The sequence below is a fragment of the Uloborus diversus genome, chromosome 9, assembly GCF_026930045.1.
Source record: "Uloborus diversus isolate 005 chromosome 9, Udiv.v.3.1, whole genome shotgun sequence".
NCBI lineage: Eukaryota > Metazoa > Arthropoda > Arachnida > Araneae > Uloboridae > Uloborus > Uloborus diversus.
The window spans coordinates 121,056,533-121,067,918 of record NC_072739.1 but is presented as its reverse complement, the minus strand read 5'-3'; the positions used below and the strand labels follow the sequence as shown (position 1 = coordinate 121,067,918).

At 34.4% G+C, this 11,386-nt stretch overlaps 1 protein-coding gene across 1 annotated transcript in view; it reads left to right on the top strand.

The window, feature by feature from the left end:
- Positions 1–807: 807 nt before the first annotated feature.
- Positions 808–11,386, top strand: part of LOC129230464 (histone-lysine N-methyltransferase 2C-like) — a 176,472-nt gene continuing 165,893 nt past the window's right edge. Inside the window, exon 1 of the mRNA XM_054864865.1 lies at positions 808–958. The gene's annotated coding sequence lies outside the window, so the exon portion shown is untranslated. The remainder of the gene's footprint in view (positions 959–11,386) is intronic.

Below are 11,386 nucleotides of genomic sequence, written 5' to 3'. Positions count from 1 at the left end.
TCCCTGCCGATAGAGTCAGCCAGATTTTGGGGGCGCGAAACCTGGTTTTCGAGCTCAAAACGACGTCACATGTCTAAAAGCGGGCATCGTACAAAATGGAACTAGTTGCTTACCGGTTAGCCGATCCCGCATGATCTGAAAATTCAATGGAAACTGAAAGCACTAATCACTGACGTCACGTAACGTCATCAAACCAACCACCCTGGTTAACCGGTTGTTAATTCGAGTATATACTCCGTATGTGAAGTTTCTGCTTGATTATGTTGGTTATTTATGAAATGATTACCTAGTACTGCAATTTTAGATGAGAAATGAACTGCGAAATAGTGTTTTAATAATATCGTTCATTCAACCTGCTTATAAATTCCTTTATTTTTCTATTTTCCTTTTTATAGACATACAAATTGGTTTGTTATACTTAAAGAAGTCTCTCAAAACAATTTTTTTCTCAAAGCAAAAGTAGATTCACTATGTGGGGACCTCCCATGTGTAGGGACTCTACTAGAGTAAAGTAACTACTGCCAGAACTTATTTCTTCATAATGAAGTTTTGCGGAAAGATAAAAATAACGTAATGATTTAGCAAAAGTTTAAGGCATAATGCTTTTACCAAAAAAAAAAAAAAACGAAAATCTTTTTTTTTGTTTTAATTTAATGTTTTTTTTCCTCCAAGAAAACCATTTAAAGAGAGAAAAATTTTACTTTTTGTTTGAAATTTAAATCCATATGATAGGCATCTCAACTCTTCTCGTAATTTTGTTTTCTGTGCCTCTGTGCGTGTGTAATTGAAAATGGGAAAATAAAAGACAATCATTAAATTCAATAATATTTTAGTGATGATTATGTGTTATGATTAGATTTTTATATGCGTCATCTTTTAAAAATTTTATGGATTATCAGAATCTCTGAAATAATGATTCAATTTGTTGGGACGTGAGAAAGAAGTTGTATATTTTTAGGTTTGTTTATGTTATTCAAATTTGTATTTTTCTACTTTTAATTTGTTCTTTATGCATCGATTTCGTTCTATCAACAAATTTGCGACATATTTAACATTATTTTCATTTTTTATGTATGTTGGTCATTTTATATTCGGTTATTTTTAATGTAATCATCGTAGTTTTTCACCAATTAACTTCCAAGTTATAAATGATGCTACTAAGTCCATTTGACATCACACCGTCTTTTCAGTTCAGTTTGTATAAGATGTAATTCTATTTGCATTCTTCTTTAACAGAAGAGTTTCACTGTTTTTTTCATCTGGTATTTTTCAATGTTGCAAAAGAGTTGTATTTTAGGAAAACATTTCGATATGCATTAACTTCAAAATAGAACTGCAAATGTAATTTCTGCGACTGTGTTTTTCAAAATAAATAAGTGTTTTCAGCATTATATTTGGTAGTAATTTGGTTATATATGCGTTATTTTTTGTAGTTTGTTACTTGCATCCAGGTCCGTAACCAGATATTTTTTCGGAGGTGGCTTCACCAAACACATTTCTTGAGAAATCTATGTGGTCAATCAAAATTGATTTTATTCGCACATTCTGGACATTCACATGAGCAACTGTAATATATGAGGAAGGTATATAATGAAAAAAAGAATTTGACATATGCAAGTGCACTACACGACTGCCTTGTATGTACCTACAAGTTGAGACATTATTACAAAAAATGAAGAATCCTGGTAAAAAAACACTTAAGAAGTAAATACTCACACATTTTGATATAATTTTACATATTCAGACTATGAAATAATTGCCAAATAATTACAATTGAAGATCGATTGCACAAAAAGTGGAATTGCTGTGTTTGAGAATTTTCTTGATAGTTGATCAGGTAGAAATTTACGCCCATAAAAAGAAAAATTAATTTTTTGGCTATAGTTTTTTGCACGACTCTAGAATCCTCTGCCCTGGTTTTTACTGTGAACATTAGTTCCTAGAAAAATAGTTGATTATTGACATGATTTGTACTTATTTTCAGTCTAAAATTTTAATTTATTTATTGTAATTTTGGCAATTGGGAAACAAGGAAATTTATGGGCCTCTTATGTTTTAACAGACAGAGCTGTGCAGACATTTTTTTAAATATTTTGATGATGAAAATGGTCATTTTGTTATTTTTTATTCATTTTCTGAAGTACTTTTATTTATTTATTGAAAACTTTTTTTTTGGCAACAGGGGAAAATAAATATCCAAGGAGCTGTATTTTTACACCAAAGAAGGGAGCTTAACAAGCATTTTTTTTTCTGATCAGCTTTTTGTTTTTAATTTTTTTCTATTTTGAAGGCAATTATTATTATTATTATTTTTATTATTTTTTTGTGGAAAAAAATATTAGCTGCATTGCCTAAAAGTTGCTGCATACTTAATTTGTTTATTATTTGTTTTTTATGTACAGCATAACTTCGATTTAACAGTACCCAATTAAACGATTTCCTCAATTTAATGATACAGTTCACTGGTCTGGATTTGACTGTATTAAGTGTCTATGCCCCTCGATTTAACAATAACTTTTTCCAGTCCTTTGACAATCGTTAAATTGAAGGTTTACTGTATATGTTTTATAAGATAAGCTAGGGATATTTAGTTTCAGAAATTAATTTCTTTTTCTTCTTCTGTCTTGAGATATATGCTTCACTCTAACCCAGTGGCTTCATCTAGCTATTACTCCAAAAACTGTCCCATTTCTACTAGAAACACAAATGGAAGGATAGGCTTCAGTAAACAGATAATTCAACAAAACATTTTTGAACGAAAGGCTGAGAGCCGAGGGCAAAGAAAGTACAAAATAAAAAACAAAGCTTAACCTCAACTAGGGGAAAGCCTAGGCAGGAGAACACCAAATGGGAAATGGAAATTACGAATTAATAGCCTTGAGCAAGTCTATGAGAAGGGACATCAAGCGGCGAGAAGCATGAGCGGCCGCGAAAACAAGAGAAAAGGACAAGGGGACACATCCCATACAGGCACGAATTCTGTCTCTTTCCTTATTAAACTTATTGCAGACTAGGATGGCATGATCTACTGTGTCAGGAGTTTTGCAAGTTGAGCACAGAGGGGATTTACTATGTTTGATATGGTGCTGGTTGGATTGAGTGAGAGTGGTACGGGTATGAGCCTCTTGATAGCAGGACTTCTTTGTATCGATTTTTTGTTAAATTGTGTTTGCTGTTTCCCAGACCATTTAAGTGGCTGTATCCGGTAGAGTATTTAGATCTGTTCCAGGAGGTGGTAGCTTTATCTCTGTACTTTTGTTTCAGGTTTTGTATTATGTCTTCAGGGGCAATCTAATGGAGAATGATATTTTCCCCGTGTCCCATGCTAGCCAATCTGTCTGCTGTTTCATTTGCTTTGATACCCACCTGAGCAGGGGTCCAAGCAAATTCGAGTACATGACCGTTTGAAGTGTGATTGGCAATACTTTTTGCAATCATCGTGATGATATGGGGAGACTTATTGTTCGCTCTTTTGAGGGCAGAAAGGACTGACAGACTGTCGGAGCAGAACACTATCTTTGGTCCTGTGTTTCCGAAATGAACAACGGCGAGCCAAAGAGCGAGCCCTTCAGCGGAGAAGATGGAGTTCATGTTTGATATTTTCCCCTTTATATTTTCGTTTGAACTCGAATTGTGGACCCCTATTGCTGTAGAGTATTGGGTTTTGGATGCATCAGTTGCAATAATGTGGCAGTCTTTCCAGTGGGTGGCACTGTAGTCGTCGAAAGCTTTGCTAATTAGCTGTCTTGGAATATCTTCTTTTTGGAAAGAAAGAGACTTGAGGGAAATTGTAGTTCTGTTTGGATTAATATTTGAAGGAACACAAATAGGTATGCATTGGCTGGGATAGATGTTTAAGTCGGTCAATAAATTTTTGTTCCGAATTCCTAAAGGAGTTTTTTCTAATATGGGAGGGATTTTTTTTAATCTCATAAGAGAGAAGCATTTTTCTGATTGGCGAGAGCTTGCCCAAGGCGACTTGTCTGATAAAAAAATCTCAGATTTGAGATCATGTGTTTGGCTACAGGAAGTCTCATTTGCTTCTCTAAGCAGGATAGGGTTAGGGGTGAATTTTGGAAGACCAGTAGCTACTCGTAGGGCAGATGGTATATTATTGAGCAATCACGATTGCTTATTGTTCTCAGTTGACTGTTTTGATGTCCTATCATTGTATTTTTCCACCGCCACCCTCTGCACCGTCACCGTCGGCCGGCTCCTCACGATGCTGCTCCTATAGGAAAGCAGTCTCCAGGTTGCGTCCATGTCCTACACACACACGCACATACATACACAACTACACACACATGCACACAAACACATACACACACATACACACACATACACAAACACATACACACAACTACCCACACATTCATGCCTGCACACACACAAACACATATGCCTACACACTGATACACATGCCCCCTACACACATTCCCCCCGCCCCCCACAAACACACACGCTTACATACACACACTCGTGATTGCAAAAAACATAATTTGAATTCAAGATGTCAAAATTCGATTTTTTTTTTCAATTTTATTTTTATTTGTCTGGGAAGAGTATGAGTAGATGTGACTGCCAAAATTAATCTTGCTCTTGATGCAACTGTTTGCAATGTTAAGAAGATCTTTTATTCTTGCTCCCTATCTGTTCGAGGCGACAACTTTTAGAATGTTGGTATATTTAAAATTTTTTTTGACTGAATCATGTGTGATTTGAAGGTGAGGTTATTATTAAAGTAAATGCCTAATATTCTGATATCTTCCCTCCATTTGATGGTATCTTGGTTTATAGATAAATTTCGATCTGTCTTCTTTCTTTTACTTGAAAAATTAACTGCCACACATTTCTCCGGTACAATCATCATGTGCTTAGTTTTAGACCTGGAATAAACTTTATTTAGGGAATTTTGAACATCATTAAGTGTGTTGTCAATGTCCACACCTGAGCCTAAGATAAAAATATCATCAGCGTAAGTGATTATTTTTACATTTTTAAGATGAAGGAGGCAAAGATCTTTGATGTAAATTTCGAAAAGAAACGGGCTCAATATCGCGCCTTGGGGGACTCCTCTTTGTGGGGTAATATTGGTTGAGAAATGTTCTCTCCATCTGACCTAGGCAGTTCTCTGGCTGATGAAATTGTGAATCCATTGTGCGGTTTTGCCTCGTATTTCGTTTTGTAGCAATTTCCATATTAGACCGTCGTGCCAAACTGCATCATAGGCTCCCTTGAGATCCAATGCGACAAGGAAAGTGAACCGACCTTCATTTCTTGCTCGGAACAACTCATGATGGATTTCTGCCAAAATCACATCGCAGCCCCTAAATGGTATAAAGCTGTATTGATTGGGAGGGAAAAGATTCTGTTGAATACTATGGTTTGTGAGCCTGGTTAAGATCATGCGTTCGACAGTTTTAGCGAGAGTGGATGTTAGTGAAATTGGTCTGTACGATTTAATGTCTTCTTTATTCTTCCCTTTTTTGTGAATTGGAACTATATAAGCGTTTTTGAAGGAATTTGGGACCTCTCCGGTGTTCCAGAGATGGTTAATCGTATTAAAAACAGGGCCCAATACAGGCTGATTTTGCTACCGTTTTTCAGTACCTTCACAAAAAATATTGTTTTGAAATCAGTACTTTCACAAAAATCAAGTAATAAAATCAGTAGCTTCATAAAAACATCGAAAATTTCACTAAAATTCGTATTTTAAAATATAAAATTTGTTTCTCTGTTTAAAACAAAATTTGCTCGTAAAATAAAATTCTAAGCAGATTTATATGAACAATCGCTTTGATAGAAACCTTTTTGTAGTATTTTAACTAATTTTTCGCTGTTTCTCGCCAAAGTGTATTTATGCAATATTATCGCAATCTTTCAACATCTGTTTTGGGAAACCGCTTTTCTCATAATTTCCTATATTGTACACAGTACATAGCCCATTAAGCTTTAATTACAATGGTATTTTTTTCGTACTTCTTAGGTTTTTAGCTCCCCCCCTCCCCAAAAATCGAAACCTGTTAAAAATAATACTAGATGACATTTACACTTTTCGAACTAAAATTTCACTTGTTCTACTTCTCTTTTACAAAAATGAGGATGCCTTTAAAATTTCACAAAAACAGTGCTGATGATAAAAAAACGTTAACAAAAATAGAATGATGCAATACTTTCACAAAAATAGGTAGCAAGAAAGAAATCCTTTATTGGCCCCTGAAGAATTTTATTCAGGTTATCTGCTGAAATACTTTTTAATGCTTTTGCAGAAATTTTATCAGGTCCGGAGGCAGAATTCCTGTTTTCATTGATAGCATCTTTTAGATCGTTTAAAGTGAAAGGTTACATCTAAATCAGTTTCCACTGAGGTCTAGGGGAATAAATTCATTGATTTTCTGATGCATAAAAAAATTTGCCGAACACATTTGCTTGGGCAACAGGTGTATGTAGCTCTCCCGCAGGCGTACAAAGAATAAAGTGAGATTTTTTATCTTCGTACGTTCTGTTATTAAGACTCTTTAGAATTTTATATATGCTGTGGTTTTCCTTTGCCATGTTCATGGTCTTATTCCAAAAATTTCTTCTTAAGCAATTACATAATCTTCTCAGTTTTGCCCCTATTTGTTTGTATTTTTCCATGCATCACGGTCCAGAGAGTTTGTAGAAAGTCGATGATGTTTTCTTTCTTGGCCAAGGAGAAAGCTGCATTCCCTGTTCCACCAGGGATTATTGCCACTTGTTTTTATATGTTCAGTCTTGCTGTTTTTAAAAAGGGTTTTTTCTATGATATTATTAAATTCATTAATATTAATGTTGTTGGCATCATTAAGGTATATGTTTAAGTCAATGTTGAAATTCTTCCAGTTAATTTTCCATCTATTTTGGTCAGGGTTGGCAAAAACCCGGTTTTTTTTAAAAAAGCCCATGGACCCAGGGTTTTTTTGGGTTTTTTTAAATAAAACCCAACTAAAGCTGGGTTTTCCCTGTAGCAGAATATTTCTCACTGATCTGCGACACAACTTTAATCACTCAAAATTTGTCTGCGACATTACAGCTAATCCATATCACACATACTATACCTGTATATGTATAACATATATGTGCGTATATGTATATTCACGTGTAATGAATAACATATATAAATGTGTGCACATTTCAAGTATTTAAATAGAGTGAAATCTGCTAAAATATATTAATTTATTTTTGTTACATATATATCTGCACTCTAAGCACTATTTTCTTGCCTGTTAACAAGCATTGATCTTATAATTGAATATTATGAATAAATATTTAAAAAATAAATATGCTCCAAAGTATACAATTTTGAACACACAAGTCATTTCACATGTGATAGCATTTACTCATTTTTATTTCATAATCATTAATGAATAAAATATTAAAAAACATGAGATTCATTTTATGTATGTATAGAAATTTCATTTATTCCGTTTTCAGCAGTTGAAGCATGGCAAAAGAGTAGATTCACTTTCATTTCCAGCAATCCTAGCAACCACTTTAGAAGTTACAGCTTTCGAAATACTGTTTGCTGCACTAGCTGAAGTAAAATGTTTGTGGTATGATGCACCAAACTTGGTTATTAGTGCAGCTTTTAAAAATTTCCTTGTATTTCTAAATCCTGCTGGTGGGCTGTTGAGAAGGATAAAAACTCTTTTATCAATAGTTCCAACTTCTGTGTCATTCCCATCAGATGCAACCATCCTTAACTCATGGGTGCGTGCAATTGTGGAACCCCAGCTTTCACAAATTGCTTCCGACACTGGAATACTGATGATAAATTTCATGAAGTGGATGAGTTTTTGGGACTTTATTGCTTAAATCTTTAACGGCTTTTTTTAGAAGGATTTTTGAGTTGTATATATAGCCCTCACTTCTTCCTGAATGTATAGTTTCTATTACCCACTCATTGAAAAATAAAAATTCGAACCATAGGTCCTCAAGTATAATATTTTGCCACATAGGCTTGAATGTGGCAATGAAGGAAGCAAAGTCTTCCATTTCAAACCCTTTGTTACTTTCGGATTGTTTATTTGGAACTGAATTACTGGGATATATCAAATGATTCCAGTTGAACAGAAAATTTATCTTCTCTAGGACATTTTCATTTGTACCTTCAGATGGAAAGTCAAAGTAATTTTCGATTCCACTGATGAGTGAAGACGCATACTTTGAAAATTCCTGGATTGAATTAGTAAATGTGCAAAATTCTTTCTGTGATGATTTATTTCTTGTGTTTGTAGCACCAACTGGTGTTTCAGGCAGTGCAATACCTTTATAAGTCATTTTGTCAAATATCTCGATGGATGTTTTTAAATTTTTAAAAATTTCTTTTGGTACAACGTCTATATTTCTAGATAAATCAGCAAAACTTGATGCTTGTGCAAGTGTCTCAAAGCTGGATTTCATTATTTCTAAACAACTTTTCAGACAATGAATTGTGTTGGTGTAATCCCAAGGTAAATTGTCCCCTGACTGGACATTTTTAGAGGCTGTACTAAAGGAACTGTAAATGTCTGACGTTGCAAGAATGTTGAAAATGTTTATCCTTGTCATCAACCGGTCTCTCAAAGTAAATAACTCAGGGTTACTTTCACAACTAGCTACTAGTGCCTTAAAGTCATTTATAAATGTCTTAAATACAATTTCACAGTGACTAATAAATTTCATGGTTTTAAAGACTTTTGGTTTGTGTAATATTTCATCTAAATTAGTAACATTTTCAGATAAAAGTTCGAAACCTTTGCCACTATGAAATTCCTTCATTGTATCTTGCACAAGAGTTAATGCATCTACAACAATTGTAGGTGTAGGAGCATTCTTTTTTACCAATTCAAGTCTGTGCATTGGGTCCCACATCAAAAATGTGTCTCTCACTAATGTATTTTTTAGATGCTTATCAAGCCCCAACTTTACATATTGTCCATCAGTTGCAACACCAACTAAGTTTTTCCTAAGAAATGGCAAGTCGCAACCAAACTTTTTTAATGTACAAAAAAAAAATCTTTACAAAGACCTTCTCCTGTGAAGTTATCGACCCACTGATGTTCTAAATAAATTGAATGAAATAAATTGGTACAATTAATATGAAATACTGGGATTCTTATACCAATAATATGTCGTGAACGGTGATTTACGGTCATTTTGTCAGCTAGAAGCCCAAGTGGCAAATCTTCATGTATAATATAATCACAAATTTCTTTTTTTAATACATTATATACACAGGGAAGAAAATTTCTAGAAAATTCTTTTGAATGATTTTTAACACCCATTTTAGCGCCACTGTTATACATAACAGCAACAATACTTTCATATGAGCTGTATGATGTATCTAACTTATAAGACATATATGCTGCAGCAGCACAATTTAAAGCCTGTTCTCTACAATATTTCTCATAAATAATATCTTATTCTTTCTCTTTTGTAACTTCTTCCAATTTCTTTATGTGACTCTGTGACTGAAGATGTCGTTTGCACGCAAATTTAAGATGTCTAAAAGTAAGTGGTAATACATCACTACTGAAATCTTCACCAGCACTAAAATCATAAAACAGTGTCACCCCACAGCAAGTACAAAGAATGCCACTTTCACTTTTTTTAAAACAACTACCCCACTTAATAATTCGATCAATGGATCGAGCACTGCAGAGAAGATCTATTTTTTCTTCTTCTGTCAATTCTGTTTCAGCACTGGTTGTAAATGTAGCATCAGCACCTTGTAAGATTGAAGTGTGCTTTTGTTTTCTAGCCGCTGGCAGAAGAGCCCTGGTTGTTTCTTTATTTGTTTCTTGAAGTGGATTTGGTGTGCCTGCAACAATTAATAAAAATGTGTTGCAGAAAATGTAAAATTACTGAAACATTCGAGAATTTTTTTTATAACAGGGTGCCAATTATAAAAGCAAAAAAAGTTCCCTCAAAAAAGTTTTAAAATTAAAGAATTTTAGTCTGAAAAAAAAAATTGTGTATTCTATTGCAACTGGAAAAAAAAGATTTTCATTTAATGTTTAATCTTAGCAATTAAATCAAAAATACCAAGTGATAGCTTTTAAGCTTTTATCAGTATTAGTTTGTAAAAAAACAAAGATTATTTTTCTCGAAATTGTGATTATAATACTGCAGTGTGCATGTAAAAGGCAGGTTGTTTTTCTTCGCGCTTTTTTCCAGCAGAAACTAAACAAGCAAGCTTGCACAATGAAGCTTTCGTAGAACAGATTACAAAAATGCTGAAAAATTTAAAAATTTAAAGTTACTGCCCCTTTACCTGCACATGGCAAAGTACGCTAGTTACTTCAAGCACGGGCCCCTAGATCGCGCTGACGATTTTCAGAAAAAAGCTTTACAAAAGCAAATTTATTTTTAGCTGCGAATTGCAGAAGATTTTTAATCCTTGTTTGAAATGTTGAGAAGTAGCATCCACTCAATTTTGATTTTTGAAGCTTGAGTCCGACGACCTCACCGATCGCTACAGGTCGGTTGATCACATGACTTCATTGAAAATGTCATGTGCTTTTTCAACAGCTTAAATTGCGGTCGACCGGTCGTTCATAAAACGCTGCGTTTCGTCACGCCACCAGTTGAGCTCGTCGTACGCAACCGAAGTAATGTAAAAGCGGGGGGGGGGGGGGGGCTGTAAGACAACCCTCACCGAACAGAAATCAACCCGCAATTTTCCATTTTCCCCTTCCTGCTCATCTGAGTTGCAAGATCTATTTTTAGACTCCGGCCACGTGCACTGTCGGGTCAAGGTCGCGCGTAGATCAATTCCTTTCTTATCACTTACGCCTTTGACAAAAAAAGAAACAGCCCTTTTCAATGAAAAATACCCTTTAAGGCAAAAAGCATAATATTATTGGCGAAAAGGCCTGCTAAAATCTTGGATGAAAAGCCAAACTTTAACGGTGAGAAATACAAATAAAAATTTAACTTACTTGTTTTGACGTCCACGTCCAATACTTGCTGTAGAGCGGAATTGTTTTCACTTGTAGTTTTGCCCTCAGAGACATCTTCGGATAATTTTCGTTTTTTCGAAGATGAAAAGCATTCATTGTTGGTAACTGGCTCATTTTTATTGATTTCCTCACTATTTTCCTCTTCGCTATTCTCTATTATGCTACTTGCAATCACTGCTGATATTAATTCATCTTTTTTATTTTCCTTTTTTTTTTGAATAAATCAAGCACATTAAAATTAGAAATTGATTTATACTGCAACTTTTTGTTAAGATGAAACCTTGAGAAATGCGTTTTCAGATTTTTGTAAAGAACTTTTTCATTGCACTCCAAACAAGACACTTTTTCCAGCTGCGCTGCCATTTCGATGAACCAGTGACAATGATGAAGAGCAGAGATAAGCAGTTGAAAAGAAGGGCGAA